This window comes from Salvelinus sp. IW2-2015, linkage group LG26, assembly GCF_002910315.2.
Source record: "Salvelinus sp. IW2-2015 linkage group LG26, ASM291031v2, whole genome shotgun sequence".
NCBI classification, from domain to species: Eukaryota; Metazoa; Chordata; class Actinopteri; order Salmoniformes; family Salmonidae; genus Salvelinus; species Salvelinus sp. IW2-2015.
This window is the reverse complement of record NC_036866.1, coordinates 46,371,101-46,395,018: the sequence shown is the minus strand read 5'-3', so window position 1 is coordinate 46,395,018 and position 23,918 is coordinate 46,371,101. Positions and strand designations below refer to the sequence as shown.

General features: G+C 45.2%; 1 protein-coding gene across 1 annotated transcript in view; it reads left to right on the top strand.

Annotated features, from left to right (window-relative positions):
• The window catches only part of LOC111952402 (neuronal cell adhesion molecule-like), a 113,563-nt gene that overhangs the window by 57,688 nt on the left and 31,957 nt on the right, over positions 1-23,918 (top strand). The window contains 1 exon segment of the mRNA XM_070435317.1: positions 1,544-1,620. The gene's annotated coding sequence lies outside the window, so the exon portion shown is untranslated.

Sequence of the window (23,918 nt, the reverse complement as noted above, 5' to 3'; positions counted from 1 at the left end):
GGGCCTCTGTACGCCTATGTAGATATTCCATTAAAAAATCGTCCGTTCCAGCTACAATAGTCATTTACAACATTAACCAATGTCCTACACTGTATTTCGATCAATTTTATGTTATTTTAATGGACAAAAAAATGTACTTATCTTTAAAAAAACAAGGACATTTCTAAGTGACCCCAACTTTTGAACGGGAGTGTACATGGACAAACACACCCACGCACACGCACACGCACACACACACACACACACCACACCACACACACACACACACACACACACACACACACCACCACACACACACACACACACACACACACACACACACACACACACACACACCACCACACACACAGTCTTGTACAGCTAACCTTGTGGGACATACAATTCAAGTCCCATTCAAAATCCTATTTCCCTAACCCCTAACCCAAACCTAACCCTAATCCTAACCCGTACTCTTACCATAACCCTAACCCTAACCCTAACCCAAAAACCTAAACTTTATCCTAACCCTAAACCTAACCTAGCTCCTAACCCTAACCCTACAACTAACCTAGCTCCTAACCTTAAATATTAACTTAATCTAACCCTAACACTAATTCTAACCTTAACCCTAAAACCCCTAGAAATAGCATTGGACCTGTGGGACTAAAAAATGTCCCCAGCTGGTCAATTTTTACTTGTTTACTATTCTTTAGGGACTTCTGGTCCCCACAAGAATAGTTAAACACGTCCCACACACACACACACACCACACACACACACCACACACACACACACACACACACACACACACACACACACACACACACACCACACACACACACACACACACACACATACACACACACCACACTGCTTACCCTCTCTCCCTCTAGCTCGCTGCCACGGGCTGTATGTAGTTCCCATTCGTCCGTTTGGATAAGTTGTATATTTCTGAACGACTAAACCTTGTGTGTACATACAGTAGGTACCTCAGATATACCCTTCGTTTTCACTCCTACCGAGCATAGTTGGAGTGTTTCAACTCCATTTCACACTGGGAATATCAATGGAAGTGGAAGCCTATAGCAATGGCTTATGGGAGATCAGGCTATGCTACGCTGTGTGAAAAAAACTATATTTTCATAAGATCTGGCAGAGATCACGGTAACGTTTCCTTGAGCAACATCCTGGTCTGTAATCTGTGGTGTGACTGGGATGGGTTCCAGGACAGATCCAGTGAAAGGGGATTTAGTGGCTTATGGAAATAGAAAAGAGAGAGTGCACCCCCCCATGAGACATAGAGAGGTGTCCCACTGTGTGAAGGAATCACAGAACTGTGTCACAAACATGCATACTGCTGCAAAACCGTCTCGCTATGAAACAGCATCCCGACGGTAGCAGATAGAGTTCTTTTATTTGATTATAGTCTTGCTAGCCGGGCTCTCAGCGGCTTTGGGAAGAAATTGGTTAAAGCTATGTTCTGTTTGACGGAAAGGAGAAAGATCAAATAGTACGGTGTATGAATACTGAGACATACTGTATCTTCATTTCCCCTGTTTTTCAGATTGAAGAAGAACAGACAGTGTTTCTGAGGAGTGTTGAGTCTTGAACATCAGATTGGAGTGGATCGGGTCTTCTCTGGTAAGTCATGCTACTATACATAGCTACTGTACATTAGGTCACTGGTGTTCGCTGGTTCTTTCTGCTGATATTTCTTCATATCACATTTCATACACAACGTCCTCTCTTCCCAAAACAGAGTTTGTCCTCAAACTTAAACACGTGTTTCTATCTTCATTTGGGATGCCTGGGYGCTTTCTGCTCTGAAAAAGACTCCCATGTCTGATTATTACCAGCATGCTAAATGGAATGCGTGAAGTGGCGCTGTACAATTTTAGTGGTCTAGCCTAGGAATGAATCAATGACTGAATGGCTGCCCTCCCATGGCAATGTCATGACTTTCCCTTGCTCGGATGGAATCTGCTCCTTTATTGCCTGGGCGTCTCTAGTGTAGCCTAGCCGTTCTCCTAGCTGCAGGCTAAAGGTCATTGCGTGCGTGCGTGCGTTTGCGATTGGCGTTTGTCCACTGACGCTGTGTGCCAATGTGTCCCGCCCTCAAATTGGGGCACGTTTTGGAGGCGCCACATGGTTWTAGCTTCATGCAGTGTCATATAGAGAGTGCCCAATGTGTCTGTTCAGTACACGGAAAAGCTTATAGTTGTCAAGGTAACAAGCCTATCTTTTTGGTCCCACTTCACCCCCCGTTGAGCTAAGGGAGCATTGGTCTTAAACATGCCACTTTTGAGAATAAAGTGTCCCAGTTGTGCTTCAATAATAACGTGTCCCAAATAGCTCTCTAATGGCACTTAAGAATAAAGTGTTCTGGTGTCTCTTCTATTAACATAAGGTGTCAGAACACGGATTTCATGCTGACGGAACATTCCATTCGGAAGTGCGGCGACATGAGACTAAAGGTGTCATAATGCATTATAACATACWGTAGGTGTCGTAACACATTATAACACTTACTGCAGCATGCCACAACATGACCCTGAGTAACCTTTGCCGTGTGTATGAAAGCAGTCTGTGCTGAACCTAAGCGATGTGGTGATGACAATGCAGTTCCTGTTATAAGGTCCTGTTGAAGTGATAGTACATTGCCTTTAAGAGGAGGGGACATGAAGTCGGTGTGTTCAGTGGACTGTGAAGGATCCTACCTCCCACCTCGGTCGTTCATCCTACTGCCCCGCAAACAGCAGTGCAGGAGGACACTGCAGCGAGATCCATTAGATGCAGCACAGCTGAGAGAGAAAGGGGGGGGAGGGAGAGGGGGAACGAGTGGGTAGAGGAGGGGGAGATGGAGGGGAGAGAGGGTGGGGGTAGAGAAGGAGGGCGTTAGAGCCAGGGAGATGGAAGGGGAGAGAGATGTAAAGGGAAACTGACATGTAAAGGAACACTGACATCTCTGATCTCATCTAGCCCCTCACAGCTCGCATTTGGATGACAAACACTAACCCCACAGTCACACACATTCCCTCGCTCCTCTCACTCTTTATCTCGCTTTCTGTCTCTTCCTCTCTCTGTTTGTTCATCTCTGACTCGCTCTCTCGACTACGTCCGCTGCGGTCCGATCACGGAGCCTCGATGATTGCGCGCGACGATCACTCAGATGCAAGGCCGGCTCAGACCGACCCGCGCTGTCTTCTTTCTCATGGTTGCCGCCCTCCTCGTCTCTCTCTCTCTCTTCTCTCTCTCTCTCTCTCTCTCTCTCTCGTCTCTCTCTCTCTCTCTATCTCTCTCCTCTCTCTGTCTCTCTCTCTTCTCGTGCTCTCTCTCTCCTCTCCTCTCTCTCTCTACCCCCTCTCTCTCTCTAACCCCTCTCTCTCCTACCTCCCTCTCTCTCTCTACTCCCTATCTCTCTCTCTACCCCCTATCTCTCTCCTCCATCTCTCTCTCTTCTACTTCTCGTCACTCTCTTTCTCTGTGCCGCTGTAGTGCTCTCGTGTTCCGCGTCCTCGCGTGTGTTCAGGCAAGAGAGGCTGAGTCTACACTTTTGAATCACCACCCCGGCAGAGAGAGAGAGAGGGGGCCAGAGAGAGGAGAGAGAGACAAAGAGAGAGGGCTACAGGGAGAGGCTGTAGACTGAATTGTCAGTTTGAAACACACTGAGGTGTGAACCAACGGGTCTTTGTGAGCGGCAGTATTCAGAACAGAGGGACGAATATGGTCGATGCAGGGGTTTCTATTCACGTCGCCCAGGCTCTCTTTCACAGAGTTCCCTTGCTTGCTTCTGGAGAGCTTGTTGGTATTGTTGTTTGTGTTTTGTGCGTTTTGGTGTCAGCTGGCAGAGACAGGGGGTTGGGGGTGAAAGCTGAGGGAGGATCCACCCAGAATGAAAAGTTGTTGCCGCAGTTCAGATCAACACACATGAATAGGTGTGTAAATGACACCATATCTTTTTCGTAGCATTGGATTTTTTTTATGTCACATACACGAGACAATCAAATCAATGTCTATTGTTGATTTTGATTAATAACCCACTTCACTACACGCTGGCAGCCTCCTACACTCAAAACAGTGCACTAGGTTCAAAATAACCAAAGTGCAAATATAAGATGTCGCCATGAAACCCCCCGCCATGAAATGTTCCTCCCTCCMTGCCACCAAGCTGCTACAGTCATCTGCCAAAGTGTGCTGGTGCCTGGTGTAATGGATTAGCCTCTCCCTGTGAGTCGAGCAGCAGGATGCTCTCCCCAGCGGAGAAAGCAATGAGATTAACCAGCATCAGGTCTAGGATCAGCTGTAACACAGATCTAGGGTATGCCTCACATACACACAGAAACCTCTCAGCTGTTCCAGGGTCAGCTGTAAGTKCAGATGGGGGGCCTCAAGGACACAAGTGACTTCAGACAGATAYACAGACTAGAGCACATCTCTCTGACCTTTCTCTGACCTCTCTTCTGGTTGAAGCATCTGGCTGTGTCCTGAAGAGACAAGGATAAAGAGAGAGAGAGAGAGCTCTCCTAGGGGCGCACTCTTTCCTCTGGCCTGTGTGGTTCTGTGTGGTACATGTATAGCTGAGCTGGCCTGACACACTGGTGGACAGATGGACAGATGGAGAGGAAGAGGAGTTGCCAGTCTATATCTGKCTCTCTCTCTCCATCTCCATCTCATCACTGTGTCTCTCCCTCACTTCCCTCCCCCCTCCTTCTCTTTCCCCTTCTCCCTCTCCCTCTCCCCATCATTCTCCATCTCCATCTCCCTCTCCATCACTCCTTTCCTCTGCTTCTATCCTTTCATTTATTATCCATCTATCCACCTTAAGCACAGGGACAAAACGTTTCCAAGCCATTCTATGAAAACACCACAAAATCCTATTGGATGGATGGTCTCAGTCGGACAAATTCAAACCCTGTCCAGTAATTCAGAGTATCCACGTATCTGGACAGAGAKGATTGTCCTCACACGTTCGACTGGCCTGGTGTGTTATGCCGTGATCTATCTATTTGGAAGTGGTTGGTGTGCAGGGCTGGCTCAGAATTTCAATGATTTATCTGGTCGATAAGTCTGGGTCATGGTCCCAAGGCCAAGTCTATCTGCTCATCAATATAAACCACATGCTTCATAGTGCTAGGTGTTGCAGAATACAAATAGCCGCATTTTGATGTAACTCCATACAGTGGCGGACTTACCATTAGGCAGAAGAGGCAATTGCCTCTGGCCTCACATCATCAAGTGACCTCGTGAGCAGGGCATAACTAAAGAATATAGTACTACTAATCAAATACATAAAAGAATATTAATTTATCTGCTCCGCTCGCTTTTTTCACCCGATACGAATGCAAACGTGACTTTCATTTCAATTAACCTGCAGCAATGAGGCACGTTCAGAGCCGGCAGCAATGAGGCACTTTCAGAGCCGGCAGCAATGAGGCACTTTCAGAGCCGGCAGCAAATGGGCACTTTCAGAGCCGGCAGCAATGAAGAGCGCACTTTCAGAGCCGCAGCAATGAGGCACCTTTCAAGAGCCGGAAGCAGCAGCAATTGTTCAAGGCAATGAGCGCCGTGGTTCATGAGCCCAGCGAAGCAATGAGCACTTTCAGAGCCGCAGCCAATGATGAGGCACTTCAGAAGCCGCAGCGATGAGCACTTCAGAGCGCAGCAATGAGGCACTTTAGGCACATTGAGCTTCAGAGCCAGCGCAATGAGGCACTTTCAGAGCCGGCAGCAGCAAGAGCACTCTTCAGAGCCAGCAAGCAATGAGGCACTCAGAGCCGCAGCAATGGAGGCACGTTCAAGACCGAGCATGAAGCAAGGAGGCACTTTCAGAGCCGAGTTCAGCAATGAGGCACTTTCAGAGCCGGCAGCAATGAGGCACTTCAGAGCCGCAGCAATGGGCACTTTTCAGAGCCGGCAGCAATGAGGCACGTCAGAGCCGGGCACAATGAGGCAGCTTTCAGAGCCGGCAAGCAATGAGGCACGTTCAGAGCCGCAGAAGCAATGAGACACTTTCAGAGCCGGCAGCCAATGAGGCACTTTCAGAGCCTCGGCAGCAAATGCATCCTTTACAGAGCCGGCAGGCACAATGAGGCACATTTGACCACCAATCAAGCCGCAGGCGCAGCAATGAGGCACTTTCACGAGGGTCGGCAGCAATTGAGAGGACTTTCCAGACCACGGGGCGGCAATGAGCGACGTTCAAGCCGGCAGCAATGAGGCACTTTCAGAGCCGGCAGCAATGAGGCACTTTCAGAGCCGGCAGCAATGAGGCACGTTCAGAGCGGGCCAGAGAAAAGGAAAACAAAGAAAGAAGATTTAATTTTGACAGAAAAATTTGTTAACACATTTCTTTATTAAAAAGACGGGTGCTGCTGATACTGCCATCGTCGTCGAGRCMGAGGCAAAGGTATCATGACACAAGGCGAGACCCAGATGCAGACACAGGARGCAGATGGTTGGAGTCTTAAAATGTTTATTAATCAAAAGGGGTAGGCAAGAGAATGGTYGTGGACAGGCAAAAAAGTWAAAACCAGATCAGAGTCCAGGAGGTACAGAGTGGCAGATAGGCTCGTGGTCAAKGCAGGCAGAATGGTCAGGCAGGCAGGTACAAAGTCCAGAAASAGGCAGGGGTCAAAACCGGGAGGACTAGAAAAAGGAGAATGCAAAAAGCAGGAGAACGGGGAAAACGCTGGTTGACTTGGAAACATACAAGACGAACTGGCACAGAGAGACAGGAAACACAGGGATAAATACACTGGGGGAAAATAAGCGACACCTGGAAGGGGTGGAGACAATCACAGGAACAGGTGAAACAGATCAGTGCGTGACAAAAACCTATACTGTATCTATATGTAGCCCATGTATCTGATGCTGTCTGGCCGGAAAGACTATGGCATNATCTGATGCTGTCTGGCCGGAAAGACTATGGCATGTCATGGGCTACATAGTAAGACAGAGGGGCGCTGTTTTGTTCGCTCGTTTCAGCCACTTGCGAATTGAAGGAAAGTTGTTCGGATGCTGGAATTATTTTGGATGAAGTCGTGTAGGTAACCGACTTTTGAAGTGACTTGTTTGACAATCAGATGAAAACATAATGTCTGGATGTGTTCACGGTAGTGCTGAGCGATTAGTACTTTTTTAGGTCGGTTCGGTTTGGGTTCGAATATAAACACTTATATTTGATGACTTTAGTACTTCATTCCAAGTCATCATCTCATCTCCATGGAGCTGCTGCCCMTGCTGTCTTACAAGATCACTATTTTAGTAGTTCTTCAAAGTAAATAAGGCACACTTTTATGATTGCTGAATACCAACTCTCAATCACTGAGATTGTGTATTTTCAGGTAGAGATACCTCACACAAAAAACTGCTCTCTATCTATCTCCTCTTGATGGGGCATTGTTCTGTCCCGTACGTAGCAGGCGTGTGTCAGCGTCACTGACCTATTTTATAGTTATTTTGATTATGTTAGTTGGTCAGGGCGAGATTGGAGGTGCATGTATGTGTGTGTGTTTGGTTAGTCTAGGTGTTGTAGGTGTATGGGATAGAGTATTGTTAGGTTGTCTAGTTATGTCTCATATGGCTGCCTAGATGTGCGTCTCAATCAGAACAGCTGTCACTTCATTTGCTGCTGATTGACCATATTAAGTAGCCATAAGGCAGTAGGACTTGTGGGTAGTTGTCTTGTTTTAACGTTTGTTGCCTTTCTGGGCACTTGCGATTATTTGCTGTCACGACATTTGTGTTTTTTGTGTTTGTTAATAGTGTTTTCGTTTTGATGTTCAGTCTTCTTCGTTTAATTAAAAGAAGATGCCTTATTTTCTCATGCTGCGTTTTGGTTCCGTCTCTCCTCCACACGATCGTGAACAGCGTGAAAAAACACACAGACTGAACGTAAGCTGCGCAATAGATTTATGCGATCATTTGTAATTATCGTGTTTTCTGCGCTATACTACTGTATGTAGAACATTGGCCTGTTGGAAACTACAACTCCCTACTATATCACGCAGTTCGGGCATGATCAGTTTTATCGCTAGAGAAACTGCAGCTGCAATGTGCACGTTGAGCTCACAGAAATAAACGGAATGAAATGGAAGTCAAATAGCTGAACCGAAGTCGGTCAATTAGTTGCTTAAAAACGAAAAATAACCAACATTTCGGGTTAATTGCTCAGCACTAGCTCATGGCACATTAAAATGTTATATTTTTGCTTTACTATAAAACGCATAAAAAATGTTGGGGGACTGGCCTCTAAATCACTAAGTCCACTGCGTCTTTGTAAACATGTGTGGGTGTGTGTGTGCGTGCCTAGATCTCTGCAGACTCATAATGAGAAATCACCTTTAGCCTCCAGAGTGATTCTCCCCCAAGACATTGGCTGCTTAATGCAATCTGAGACTGAGAGCTTACAGTTACACTTTATCTCACTTTATATCAGGGATTTGTATCACCAGTTGAGATGTAATTTATTTTTGTATTGCCCGTACTGTGACCTGTGTGTAAATGCATTCATTCATCCTTCATATCCACCATAGTGAGTAGAATTTACTTTGGAGGTGGRGATGTCCATGGTCTGACTCTACACTACAAAGATTTATGCTCCTGTCATTCCCTCTGTCTGGTGTTTAAGGACAGTGGAATGACCCTGGCCTAAGCATTAAGCCCCAGTCCTGGATGTGTGGCACACAAACCAGTGGTGGCTGATGACATCAAAAGTTGAAGGGGGTCGGGTATAGAGGTCATTAGATAGACACAGACCCAGGATACCCAGCTGGGTGGCTAACCGCTTAAGGCTGCCCTCAGCCCTCTGTCGGCCTGTTCAGAGTGGTTCTGAGCACCAGGGGCCATGCTGGCTTCACCCACCCATTACTGTGTACAGTACACCACTCAGACAGACCTCTCCCTTGAATTAGCGCCCACTTCCTATCCGAATCCCAATCCCAGTCAACACTGACTGGAACACTGTTATTAGTTTGGTATTTAAAAAATGTGGCAAAGTAATTAACTTTTTGTCCTGAATACAAGGTTTTATGTTTGGGGCAAATCCAATACAACACATTACTGAGTACCACTCTCCATATTTTCAAGMATAGTGGTGGCTGCATCATGTTATGAGTATGCTTGTAATCATTAAGGACTGGGGAGTTTTTCATAACAAAAATTAAACAGAATGGAGCTAAGCACAGGAAAGATCCTAGAGGAAAACTTTGTTCAGTCGGTTTTTTACCAGACACAGGTAGATTAATTCACCTTTCAGAAGGACAATAACCTAAAACACGAGGTCAAATCTACGCCGGAGTTGCTTACCAAGAACAAAGTGAGTTTTCCTGAGAGGCGAGTTWTAGTTTTGACTTAAATCTACTTTCAAGTCTTTGGCAAGACCTGAAWATCTATCCATGATCAACAACCAATTTGACAGAGCTTGAAGAATTTTGAAAAGAATGATGGGCCTTCTTTGAGGCAATTTGAGGTAGGCTGTATGATCACACCGGTAATAGATCCGTTGTTGTATTACTTGTGAGGCCCAGCTGAGTGAGCTATAATTTACTTTTTATTTTTATTTTACTSGGCTGATGGTGCCTGCATCTGATGGTCAGTCTCAGCGGAGGGAAAGAGAAGCAAACTGAGGTTCCGTCTCTCAAAATCCCTCTGCTCCCCCTTTCCTCCACTGACACTGACCAAAAATGGACACCGTCTTCCAGCTGATTGCGAAACTCGAGTCGCAATGCATTATTTCTGCCTCATGCAAAAATTCATGTCGTTACTCCTATGAACAGAGAAAGTGAAATATTCTTCAATATTAAAAAAGACCCAAGCCGCTAATAATAACAACAACGCAAGCCTATAGATACACTTTCCTACTCATTAATTACTGCTGCAGTGCTTGTTGTAGCGCTGGGTGGAAATAGGAAGAATGCTCATTTTATGGTTTATAAAAGTGTTGAATACAAAGTGTTGACAGTGCTGAGTAAGAACTTAAACATGAACTCACTCATTAAAACAGCAGCGCTTTGCTGTATTCGTTGACAGTCTCTCTAGTCATGGTTTTAAATGTTTCGATATCTCACAGTATTAACGTTGCTATAGCTTTATTTTATGCCTGCTACGTTACTTCAGACATGGTAATCTGAGACATCTGATTGGCCAGCGGTAGGCCTACTGTATAGTGTACTTGATTTGCTCTCTGCCGGGAAGGCAGAATTTGTACCTTCAGACACATGAAATGGTTCAAAATGGCAACAGTTGGCCTATTCGGGGGCAGCTGAATCGGGTGCACCTACCGCCAACAGCCTGAGACGAATAAAATAAAATAGGAACACAAGGCTTTATCGTTGGGTTTTTTACGGAAATGTTTGGCGATCGACTAGGAATGTCCTGGAGATCGACCAGTCGATTGCGATCGACCGTTTGGTGACCACTGCTCTAGAAAGTTGAGTGAAGTTCAATCTCGTGCTTCTCTCTGTGGGCTGATATTTCTGCAAAAATGTTACTTAATAAAGTAAAGTAGGTACAGTGCTCATGTAACAGTTTAACTTTAGTCCGTCCCCTCGCCCCGACCCGGGCGCGAACCAGAGACCCTCTGCACACATCAACAACAGTCACCCACGAAGCATCGTTACCCATCGCTCCACAAAAGCCGCGGCCCTTGCGGAGCAAGGGGAACCACTACTTCAAGGTCTCAAAGCGAGTGACGTCACCGATTGAAACGCTATTAGCGCGCACCACCGCTAACTAGCTAGCCATTTCACATCGGTTASACTCAGAACCACTGCCATATGTCTCAGTTCTTATGCACATGAATCTGGGTCATAGGCACCAAATAGACAAACTATCTGCTCTTGTCCAATAAGTCATTTTAGTTTTCTGTTACAAAACCTTTACATCGTGTGCCATTATGAACACAACTCAGAGGTGAACAGGTGAAGCGTTCAGTCACTAATACATGTAGCAGTCAGAGGAGATCTCCATGAACAGTTCAGAACAGCCCCTGATTACGGCTATTAGAACACATTAGAGAACATTTCAGTCGAACACATCACGGGGGAAAACATTATGTTCACTCTAAGCCTTGGTTTTAGAAGCCAGCCAGCAGGGCATCTTTTAGCAGACCTGGGTTCAAATACTATTTGAAATAATTTCCAATCGTTTTGGAGCGTTTGCTTTAGCCTGCCTGGAATGCCAAATGGACATGGTTTTTGCAGTTTTTCCACTATCCTATTGGTTAGATTGCGCCAGGCAAGCTCAACCAAGCCCAGATAAAGGATATTCTATTATTTTAGGTACTTTATGAACACAGGTCTGCCAACCCAAGCATCTTTCACTACTAAATCACTGAGACTGGGGTTCTTTTAATCACTAGCATTCTCCCTTTCATTTCTCCAAAGTATTTCTGTAATGAAATGAGGTCACAGCCAAGTAATAAGAACATCCAATCCACTTAGTGAAGAGAGATTTCTATCTCACAGTTATATTGTTCTCCGTAAAATATCATGAGTTGCTCAGCCTCTAAAAGTTCATTAGATCAATTCCCATCAAATTATATTTTAGAAGAAAAATAGAAAATGAGAGGAGAGAGAGGAGAGAGAGGAGAGAGAGGAGAGAGAGGAGAGAGGGAAGAGAGGAAGAGAGAAGAGAGAGAAGAGAGAGAGGGAAGAGAGGAGAGGAGGAGAGAGGAGGAGAGAGAGGAGAGAGAGAAGAGAGAGAAAAGAGAGGGAAAAGAGAGAGAAGAGAGAGAGAAGAGAGAGGAGAGGAAGAGAGAGAGGAGAGAGAGAGGAGAGGGAAGAGAAGAGAGGGAAGAGAGGGAAGAGAGGGAAGAGAGGAGAGAAGGGAAAGAGGAGGGAAAGAGAGGGAAGAGAGGGAAGAGAGGAGAGAGAGGAGAGAGAGAGGAGAGAAGAGAGGGAAGAGAGGGAAGAGAGAGAGGAGAGAAGAGAGAGAGAAGAGAGAGAAGAGAGAGGAGAGAGAGAAGAGAGAAAAGAGAGAGAAGAGAGAGAGAAGAGAGAGGGAAGAAGAGAGCAACTGAGTATTCAGGACACAAGAGCTATCTGTCAACCCTCTAATTCAAATACAGTAGTAGTTAGTTTACTCAGGACTATCTTTGAGGAATTGTTGCTTTCTTTGGGTCTTTGGTTGCTGTTTGTTGAACTTAGCATATGAAAACCTGGTGGAATAGAGTTGCGATAGCTCCGGCCAGTGTAAGCACAGCTCATTGAGACAGGGCTGAAAGTGGGTGTTTGAACTAGGAGGCACCAGGCCGCACATGATTATTTTCACATTACACTACATTTCCTCACGTTTTGGGTTTCACTTGGCGTATCATCTCTGGGGAAATCTCTGGGACCCATGCTCCATACTAAATATATGAATAACTTAATGTATCCTTCGCTGCTCTCTGATGTATTACCTGTTTGGTAAAATGGTTTTGTCTACAGTCTCTAAATTGCATCATTAATAATGCTGTGGATATACAGTAGGTGGTATGCAGAAAGGTAGATTACCCCRAACTCAAATCATTTAACATAACAAATGTCTCTATGGAATTGTCATACAGTTCTACTGAAAACATGTACAATGAGTAATACACACATTTGCTACCTTCTACGTTTCTCTTTTTTCTTAATGGGCTTTCACACCAAATTGGTTTGGTGCGTTTTTTTCCGAACTCTGGTCTGTTTACCCCCTTAGTTCGGGTCATTGGTGGTGTGAACACTCCATTCACACTCGGGAGCACACTAAACAACAAACTTCTGGTTCACTCAAAAAGGACGTGCTCGGTCCGATTCCAGAACCAGCGTCGTAACTTGAGATCTCTGAAACATTCTGTGAGTAGCGGCGCGTTTATGAGCGCATCCAATGCAGATTCAGGGAGACGGGGGGCTGTACGTTCAGTCACTAATACATGTAGGAGTCAGAGGAGATCTCCATGAACAGTTCAGAACAGCCCCTGATTACGGCTATTAGAACACGTTAGAGAACATTTCAGTCGAACACATCACGAGGGAAAACATTATGTTCACTCTAAGCCTTGGTTTTAGAAGCCAGCCAGCAAGGCATCTTTTAGCAGACCTGGGTTCAAATACCATTTGAAATCAATACTTTTGAAGCGTTTGCTTTAGCCTGTCCGGAATGCCAAATGGATGGGGTTTTGTAATTTTGCCACTGYCCTATTGGTTCCCATTGTGTTTAACCCCTTGGTTGGGTTCATTTGGACTGGTGTGAACATTCTGTCTGCACTAGGGAGTGCACGAAACAATGAACTGTGGTTCGCTTTAAGAGGGTGTTCTCGGTCCGATTCAATTCTTACAGTGGTGCGGTCCGCTGCAGGTGACAACGCAGTCCGGACCAAATATAGGAAAAGAAACAGCACCATAGCTTGTGATTTCTGAAACATTTTGTGTGTAGCAGTCCATTTATGAATCAAATCAAATCAAATGTATTTATATAGCCCTTCTTACATCAGCTGATATCTCAAAGGGCTGTACAGAAACCCAGCCTTCAACCCCAAACAGCAAGCAATGCAGGTGTAGAAGCACGGTGGCTCGGAAAAACTCCCTAGAAAGGCCAAAAACCTAGGAAGAAACCTYGAGAGGAACCAGGCTATGAGGGGTGGCCAGTCCTCTTCTGGCTGTGCCGGGTGGAGATTATAACAGAACATGGCCAAGATGTTCAAATGTTCATAAATGACCAGCATGGTCAAATAATAATAATCACAGAAGTTGTCGAGGGTGCATATTGAATGTGATGCATATTACGGGGGACGGGGGCTATACCGGGGATATAGGCTACTGAATATCGTCTATTCACTTCACAGTTATAGTTGCTTATGCGTGGCTTCCTCATCTATGTTGTTGGAAGACTAAAGCAAAAGTGAAGATTGGGACACACAAGTGATGTGTCATGGTGATCATAAATGGACTTAACACATGACTTGACTTCCAATAAACAAATGACTTGTGGTTTTGTTTACGAATTTTTGTTCATTTGACTTTTGGCAATGTGAAACCAACCGGACCAAATGGCAAAAAATACAATGTAAGAAAACAGTTTAATTCTGATTCGAACTATACCTCAAAACTATGTGTGAAAACGCCATTTGTTTTTTCCCTCTCAGCTTTTCTTAGACAGGATTTTGGGGGGGAAGTTAACACGGAGTGATTCTCCCACCAGGAAACAGCATTATTCGATTTTCTCACACTTTGAAAGGAGCATTGTTTGTGGCCTCCCTGTCTGAGAGTGGATGGTCGGTGCTTTTGGAGAGCAGCGGAGGGGAAATGATTTGTATTCACCTGCTCTGTCTAAATGGAGCCGAAAAAGAAAGAGAGGGAGGGGGAGAGTTTGGCTAGTTTGGTGGTTCTTTAAGTGATAGTGGATTCATTTGACATCCACACACACACACACACTGATGATCAGTTTTGTAGTCTCTGTCAATCAGTAGACAGCCCACCTTCCACATCGCGTCAGGAATTAGAACTTCAGTATACATGAATGGAATCATAATCACGGTCTTGTTTTAGACACAACGAGCTCAGCTCCTGTGTACATCAGGGTTCCCGAACTGACGGCCTGCGGGTGATTTTATTTGGGCCTACCAAGTTTTCTGAGCAAAAAAAAAAAAAAACGTTTAAATTTTTTTATTGTTGGACATAAAAGACTAAAAATATCAGCAAATCAGCTCCAAGTGATTTTAATGGTGGAAAACTTTTCCAAAGTATTCCCAAGCATAATAGAGAGATAGACACGTACATGTATGTGTTCGTATACACATGTAAGCAAGGTTTGAAATGATTATGTTTTAGTCCATTGTTATATCTGTTTGGGCTTTCTGCGGTCAATTTGCAGTCTACAAATGATTTGTAATTACGTTCCGGTCCCCCTGACCTGAAGAAAAAATCAGCCCATGGCTGAGTCTAGTTGATGATCTCTGGTGTACATAATGAGGTGTGTGCAATTGTATGCGTCCACAAGAAAGCTCACAGGTGAAGAGCCATGAAACATATGTGTACGCTCTTTTGAATCTAAGTGAATCGATTGTGTACAGTATTTTACAGCAGTAGGCTATGTTCAATGCACATTTCTGTATTTTATGTGTTCACAGACGGAACCTCCGATCTAAAGGTGGGACGTATGAAACACGTGTTGGTTCTTTCATTAGCCCACGTCCCACTCACTAGAACGAATCCCTTCCTCTTCGTCTTCTTTCTTTCCTCTGTCCGCTTTCCGTTTTATTGTCTCGGCTCGGTCCTGCAACTCAATTCTTTGTGCTAGACGGTACGCAAAGCAGACCAAGTGGGACAGAGTTTTAGGGGTAATGAGGAAAGGAACTCCCCATACAGTGTTACATATAGGACCTGACTGGAGACACACAGGCACACACACACACACGCACACGCACACGCACACGCACTGGCCTGGGCCAAGCGGTGTAGGGAAGCCTATAGAAAACAATGGAAGGGTTTGAGAGCTCCGTAGCCCCTCTGAGGAGCCTTTGATTACTTTTCCTGTCTCTGGGATGTGAGATGGGATCCAGTGGTAGCCTGTTTTTTGAAGTGGGAGCTGGGTATGAGCTGTGGGTTCAGGGAGGGGGCGAGAGGGTGGGTTGGGGTGTATGTGTGTAGGGGCTAGTGTACGGCTAAGGGGCTGAGTTGGGGAGGTAGGAGGGCCCTATTGTGGAGGAGCTCAATGAATGTGGAGGTGGAAAGCCTACTCAACAACACCGGGTCTATCTCCACCTCCCTTTTATACTCCCACCCCGGCCACCTGCCACTAGACACATTTTCTCACCAAACTTTCCCACAGGCAATAGTAACATATCCTGGTACCTTGTAGTGATCGATAGCTGGATTGTCCTAAAGAGAGCCCTGTTGGATATTCAGACTGAACCCTTGTTGTATTGATACATGTGATATTGTGAATAGCCACAGGCAAAACATGTTCCAGGAGCTGATAGCAGATTGTGCTAGACTAATACAGCACAACAACCCGGTTAACAGGCCCGAATGACCCAGTGCTGACCATCAGCAGATTACAAAGCAGCAGTTCAAATAATGCTCTTTGATACAGGACTGTGCTAGAAGATCCTAGCTACGGTATGTTAACCGTTGACTCGCAGCACACAGCAACCATCAAGAATGTAATTCACCCACAACCTACAAAACGGCGGATTTACTACGACAATAGGGATACGAAAAAATGGGATAATAGGAACTGCTATAAAGACCATGATGCATAACATCATGGAAGGTAATCAGTGTGACGAAATAGTCAGGACAAAATAGGAATTGCTGTCATACATAACATCCTCATTGAAGGTTGCCATTGTGTATCTAAGACCGCTTGGACCTCTGCTTCCTCCTCTCTGTCTCGCCATAGCCTTCTGTCATAAACCTAGGCTTAAACCAAACTCCCCATATTGGCTCCCTTCCGAGGGCTTCCACCCATCGGAGAATACGCCGCCGCCGTTTCCCCGAACGCCTTAGTTAGCGAAGTAAGATTTGAATCACACCGCTATTGAAGAAGCAGAGGTTTTAGTGGGAGACGTCAGGAGCACAGATGTCAAGTGTACAGTCTTCTTTGCTCCCAACTTTTCCGGTGAGTTGAGAAATGGAGGCTTTGTCTGTCTGTGGCTTTGGGTTCTGTCCGTTTTCATACGTCTGCGTTTGATGAAAGATCTCTGTAGGTATTGGAGATCTGAGAATAGCAGTGGGCTGCCATGGATACAGAGTGCACTTTGAAAGTGCTATTTCCACTAGCTGCTCCTCAGATGTTGTTTTTGAGGGAGAGACTTTAGCCTTGAGGGATCCCAGTCCTTCTACATCGAGTGAACTTTCCCCTGCTGCCATTCAGAAACCGTTGTGTCTTGGCGAATCTCCAAATGTTGCAATTTCAGGCGGCTTTGCCATTGCAATATTTGGAGAGTCACAAGTGTCATGTGGCGTAGGAAACAAAGGTTTTGTAATCGTTCGCAATGTCCTCCYAAGTCCAGGTGTTAGCTTGCCCTGTGACAAGACCAGTGACGTGTTTGTATGAGTCTTCTCAAGGACTTGCAATGCATTTCCCTCAACCTTTATTCTTAGCTGGGATGTTTTTGTGTGCCATTTTGTTTGTGGAGTAAGCTATGTTTTTTTTTTTTTTTTTTTTACTATTCACTCACTGACAGTAGGGTATCGTAGAGTAGGGTTGTAAAAGGGCTTGTTTTTCTGAACTGCAAAAGAAGTTCCCAAACTATTCAATTGATGATAGTCCAGTCCATATGCATTCCTCCCTACTCTCCTCCTGTGTTTGTGTATGGTAATGTTCTGCCACTGCTCAGCATATGAATGCATTGACCCTTAACACCAGTCATGCTGTCCACACTCACAGCAGTCCTAATGTGCTTAAGATCCACACACACCAGGATCTTATTAGACACAAATCCTAAATAAAACATTGTTCTCACCAACAGACCAGGACACTCTCTCTCTCTCTCTCTCTCTCTTCTCTCTCTCTCTCTCTCTCCTCTCTCTCTCTCTCTCTCTCTCTCTCTCTCTCTCTCTCTCTCTCTCTCTCTCTCTCTCTCTCTCTCTCTCTCTCTCTTCTCTCCTCTCTCTCTCTCTCTCTCTCTCTCTCTCTCTCTCTCTCTCTCTCTCTCTCTCTCTCTCTCTCTCTCTCTCTCTCTCTCTCTCTCTCTCTCTCTCTCTCTCTCTCTCTCTCTCCTCGCACGCACACATCCGGGTTCCGTTCAGTCTCATTGACTTGCCAGGGATTAGCAGACCCTCTCCTAGTAATTACAGTGTGGGGACCCTCTATCGAAGGTCAAGTTCAGATCCACAACCTCCTTCCTCTGATTCTTAATCTGCTTTTAATGACTGCCTTTCTGTAGTGTCTCGGGTCGCTCCATTCTCCCTTACTGAGATACTGTGCAAGAGGCAGGAGTCAGACTAATGTACAAAGGCTACAGTCAGGGGCTCATCGTTGCAGCGTTGCAGCAATCTGCAGTTGCCACTATTTCATTACCTGCCATCAAATAGATCATTTGCTAACATTTGCCTCCTCATGATTATCGTATTGATAGCTTGTTCAGGAACACAGAGTTCATCACGTTTTCATTTTTGCTGTTCCTGAAAAAATAGCCATCTCTCCCGGAGATGTGGCTGGAATGTTATAGCGTCATTTGTATGTGAGGACATGACTGACTGCTACAGGATGATGCCATTATTGAGCTATTGAAATGGTGACAGGATGAGATGAAAGCAAATGCTATCATGTTCCATTCAGATTGAACAGGCAGTGATTGCCTCTCTCTGTAAATGTGTGTGTGCGTGTGTGTGTGCGTGTGTGTGTGCGTGCCCTGCCAGAGCGGCACATCTCTCATCTGAATACAAAGAGGCTTCTCACTAAAGTGGCTCTGCTGATTGGCATTGGGTGGAGGGGAATCTGAGAGAGTGTGTGTGTGCGTGTGTGTGCGCGTTTGTGCGTGCGCGTGTGTGTGTAGTGGGAGGTGGGGGGACGCTTAGTGAATGCCAATGTGTGTTTTCTATAGAGGGGAGGTAACAACACGATGTGGGACACAGACACACTGTGTTCACATTAACACTGGTCTCCCGTTAACCTGCTCTAACTAGAGGTGGTAATGCAATCTATAGAACTCACCTTGTGGCGCCCTATACACTAATGGCCTTACTAGCCTGCATTATTGACAAATGTAAAGTGGGAAAAATAATTGCTTGTAAAGCATTCAGAAATGATTCTGCTCACGACTTTTGACTGGGCTAGGTAGTGGTGCCAGACTTCAGGATTGGCTATATCGGTGTACATATCCTTCTAGAACAGCAAGTGAAAATAAGAGGATACCAATAACATGTGTGTTGTTGTTGGTAACTGAATAAATATGTGTTTTATTGTTCAGCCCTGTAGTCATAGATTTGAAAGGGTCCGCTTGTTTTGGGCTCTGGTCCACTGTGGCCTCCCTTGACAACAGACTTATTTGCATAACCCCCCCCCCCCCCCCCCCCCCCCAATTATAAAACCTAATGAGGAGGATTATAAGTAACATTCTGATACCGGGTCCGTGAAATTTCCATTGGGATGCTTTTCCATAGTAAGGGCCCGGAGAGAGCGTTCACTCTCTCTCTCTCTCTCTCTCTCTCTCTCTCTCTCGCTCTATCAGGCTAATAATCATCAAAACACCTTCTCAGAATTCTGACAAATATATCACATAGGCCAGCTAGTTGCTGCTATAAACCAGATGCCAAATGCTTCACAACCACTGGGGCTTGGAAATAAACCAAGGCAATTATTGACGGAAGGAATAGGGTAAGTAGCGATTTAACTCTGGTTGTTGTTCTCTGGTCCAGACACTTGTCTCGGTGGTTATCGGGCCACTACTACTCGGTGATAACCCATGGTTGACCAATGAGTTATTAGTGGACAACAGCACTATTCTCACAACAAGTGGTTTGTGGATGCGTCTCCCAGCGTGGTCAGGCTCACCAGTCTAGACAAGCCCCCTCCTCCTCTCAGACCTCCATAGATCACCTAATGAGACAGTAAGGTGAATATTGGCTCGCTCAGAGAGGAGTAGATCGACTCTTCACTTCCGTCTGTGGAAGTGGGTTTTTCCTTTAAATGACATGAGATCACATCCCAAGCAGACCTCAGCGAGAGAAGCTAGCCAGCCAGCAAGCGAGCCGCTGAGTAGAGCATCAATTCTTTATGCTCACATAAATGCGATCGTAAAGTTTTGAAAGCGTTATTCAAATTAAAAGCCCAATGAATACTCGCCTTTATGTAATGATTTAACTCCCACCGCTTGTGGGACATTTATTTTGAAGGCAYGTATGAATAACAACTGCACGAGGACAGACAGTGACTGACAGGCTGACACACACGTCACAGTTACAAATAGTAGCTAGCTAGAAATTGCGGCACTTTTTTTTTCAAGGATTTCAAAAAAGAGAACAGTAGACAATGAATGTAGGGTGTTCYAGCAAGAGYGGACATCGAAATATTTCTTTATTGAGGAATCAGGGRAAGCTSTGTGCTTAGTGTGCAAAGAGAGCATCGCTGTCTAGAAAGACTACAACTTGYCCCGACACTTCCAGAYGAAGCATGCAGAGAAATATAGGAATRKGTCTTCTGAGCAGAGGGMAAGTGCATYGAAAGAGTTGCTTTCTCAGTTGCAAAAGCAGCAAGGACTTTWCACAAAATTGCATTCAGCAAACGACGGAATTGCGAGAGCTAGCTATGTACTGTTCCACAAAATTGCTAAACATAGCAAGCCATTCGCTGAGRGCGAAATCATTAAAGAATGTTTAATTGACTCTGCAGCAATACTTTGCCCCTAACAAGAAAGAGCTGTTTGAAAATCATCTCTTACTGACTCTCACCTCTCAGCAATCCTGACTATATCTGACTTTACTGCTCTAGTCAATGCCCATCAGATACTTCACTCCTCACACTGATTGAGTAGTTTAAATGTAATSTTGAGCTCTCTCGCTTTCTTGTGTTTTCTAGCATACCCGTTAACAAGATTTCTGTCCGGGGTTCAGAAACAGATGCAGTTTGAGAAACAGATGCCTCACAAGTCCTCAACTGGCAGCTACATAAAATAGTACCCGCAAAACACCAGTCTCAATGTCTTCCCAGGATGCTGGCCTTCTAGGCAGAGTTCCTCTGTCCAGCGTCTGTGTTATTTTGCCCATCTTAACCTTTTCTTTTTATTGGCCAGTCTGAGATAGGGCTTTTTTCTTTGCAACTCTGCCTAGAAGGCCAGCATCCCGGAGTCGCCTCTTCACTGTTGACGTTGGGACTGGTGTTTTGCGGGTACTATTTTATGTAGCTGCCAGTTGAGGACTTGTGAGGCATCTGTTTCTCAAACTAGACACTCTAATGTACTTGTCCTCTAGCTGTTGTGCACCGGGGTCTCCCACTCCTCTTTCTATTCTGGTTAGAGCCAGTTTGCGCTGTTCTATGAAGGGAGTAGTATACAGCGTTGAATGAGATCTTAAGTTTCTTGGCAATTTCTCGCATGGAATAGCCTTCATTTCTGAGAACAAGAATAGACTGACGAGTTTCAGAAGAAAGGTCTTTGTTTCTTGGCCATTTTGAGCCTGTAATCGAACCCACAAATGCTGATGCTCCAGATACTCAACTAGTCTAAAGAAGGCCAGTTTTATTGCTTCTTTAATCAGAACAACAGTTTTCAGCTGTGCTAACATAATTGCAAAAGGGTTTTCTCATGATCAATTAGCCTTTTAAAATGATGAACTTGGATTAGCTAACACAACGTGCCATTGGAACACTGGAGTGACGGTTGCTGATAATGGGCCTCTATACGCCTATGGAGATATTCCATAAAAAATCTGCCGTTTCCAGCTACAATAGTCATTTACAACATTAACAATGTCTACACTGTATTTCCGATCAATTTGATGTAATTTCAAGGGGGGAAAAAATTGTTTTTCCTTTCAAAAAACATTTCTAAGTGACCCCAAACTTTTGAACGGTAGTGTATGTCTGTCGACGCAGTCGTACACATGATGTATAATCCTGTAATACGAATGTCAGAAATATATTCTAGGCCATGTCCTACTTCCTCTCTCTCATCACGACCCTGATTGCATTCTGTGACTGGGGAGACGTGGTCATCATTTTGATGCTCCCTCATTCTGTCACCGGAAGTACGGCAAACCTTGTGGTGTTTTTACTGCCAAACAGAGGCTCACAAACCTGATTGCATGAGCTGTCACAAGTGCTGATTATTGGAGTTAATTAGGACCGTTTTGCAGAATTTCTCTTTGTTTCCTTATGAGCCACAGCACCAGTACAGTAAGTTACTGTTGGTAGGGTGATGATTATTGGACTGTTCTTGTGAATGCATCATATTGTCTGGGACACAATGCCGAATCATCTCATGCTTAGCATATAAATTGTAACGTTAAGTCAAGTTTAATCGAGCGTTTCCCCTTGTGCACTCTTCTGTCTCTCTTTCTCTCTCTTTCTACACCCCTCTCTCTCTCTCTCTCTCTGTTCTCTCTCTCTCTCTTCTTCTCTACACCCCTCTCTCTCTCTGTCCTCTCTCTCTCTCTTCTCTCATTTTCTACACCCCTCTCATCTCTCTCTACTCTCTCTCTCTCTCTCTCTCTTCTCTCGCTCTCTCTCTCTCTCTCTCCCCCTCTCTCCTCTCTCTCTCTCTCTGTCTCTCTTCTCTCTCTTTCTACACCCCTCTCTCTCTCTGTTCTCTCTTTCTACCCCTCTCTCTCTCTTCTCTGTCTCTCTTCTCTCTCTCTCTCTTCTACACCCTCTCTCTCTCTCTCTCTCTCTCTTTCTACACCCCTCTCTTCTCTTTCTCTCTCTCTCTTTCTACACCCCTCTCTCTTCTCTCCTCTCTTTCTCTCTCTCTCTCTCTCTCTCTCTCTCTCTCTCTCTCTCTTCTCTCTGTCCTCTCTCTCTCTCTCGTCTTCTACACCCTCTCTCTCTCTCTCTCTCTTCTCTCTCTCTCTCTCTCTCTCTCTCTCTCTCGTCTCTCTCTCTCTCTCTCGTCTCTCTCTTCTTCTCTTCTCTCTCTCTCTCTCTCTCTCTCTCTTGTTCTCTCTCTGTCTCTCTCTCTGTCTCTCTCTCTGTCTCTCTCTGTCTCTCTCTCTCACTGCATTACATTCAGAGGGTAGCCTGGTAACATCCCGTTCCCCTGTCGGCTCATGGTCGGCTCCGTCTGTTGTGTGAACTGTCCCGTGTCCACCGAGCTGTCTTTGTGCAACGGAGGGCTATGTACCAGGTCTGTGTAACGGAGGGCTATGTACCAGGTCTGACCCTCACCTTCCACCGGCAGTGTGTACTGCTCCATGTGCTGTGGTGGTGTTGGGCCTCTGACAAAACACACACACACTAACACCCTCTGACATGTGCACAAAACCAATTAGTTTGGGGACTGTGAAGTGGCTCTCCCTGGGAAAAGGACAATGGGCTAATTGAAGAGGCCATCTCAGTGTGTGTGTGCCTGTGTGCGTGCGTGCGTGTGTGCGTGCGTGCGTGCCCAGACAGCTCAATGCAGCATTGAACACAAGGGCCGAGTGTTTCCCTGGAATAAGGAACCGAATACAAGAAAGAAGAAAGAGAGATCTGGGTAAATGAATGAATGGTGAACTGGACAGCAATTGCTGTTGGCCACTCAGCTAGTTGACAGTAATGATTTAAGTTGAAATAACAGACCACTCAATGCCTGTAGTGTTGTCGGTAGTTACTTAACAACCTGTTCAGTTAGTTGTAGTAATGGTATAGTTTCCACTCACATTAGAAACCACTCAATCACTAGTTACTAGTAGTGTTACTATAGTGTTTATAGTGTTACTAGTTGCTGCTAGTGTTACGATGTCTTTTAGGGTTACTATTAGTAATTAGTACTAGTCATTCGTTTTACTAATGGAAGCCCGTAGTCCCCTTCTCTCATTAGAAAGCAGATGGAGAAGTCTAATTCAACTTCAATGTCCTGCTTTAGTTGAATTATACTTCGAATAATATATAAGTATATATTGATACGTGTCACCCTGTCAAGAGCATCTCTTAACACTGCTTATAGCAGACAGGACAGTTGATGCTGTATTAGTATATTGCGTTTACAGGGGGCCATTATCAGCTCTAGACAACAACTAGGTTTTACTCACTGTTCCGTTGCCTCAGCAGTCTGCTGCCATCTGAGCTTTATAGACTGTGGCGTCCCTGGTTGTGTCAGCACTTGGCGTTAGGGTGGAACAAGAGCAATGTCAAGGCATCATCATTTGGCATTAAGGGTGGTGGCTAGTGTCGTGTTTGTTAGACGCGGGTGGTACGTGTGTCATGTGGGTGTTTCTAGGTGTGTTTGTGTGAGGGGCACACGGCAGTGGCAGCGGAGTCGGTCGTGAGCGTTGATTCTTTTTTCCCTCCCAATACGGCGTGTATAAAAAATTAAAATTAAAACACGTCTGTGACCA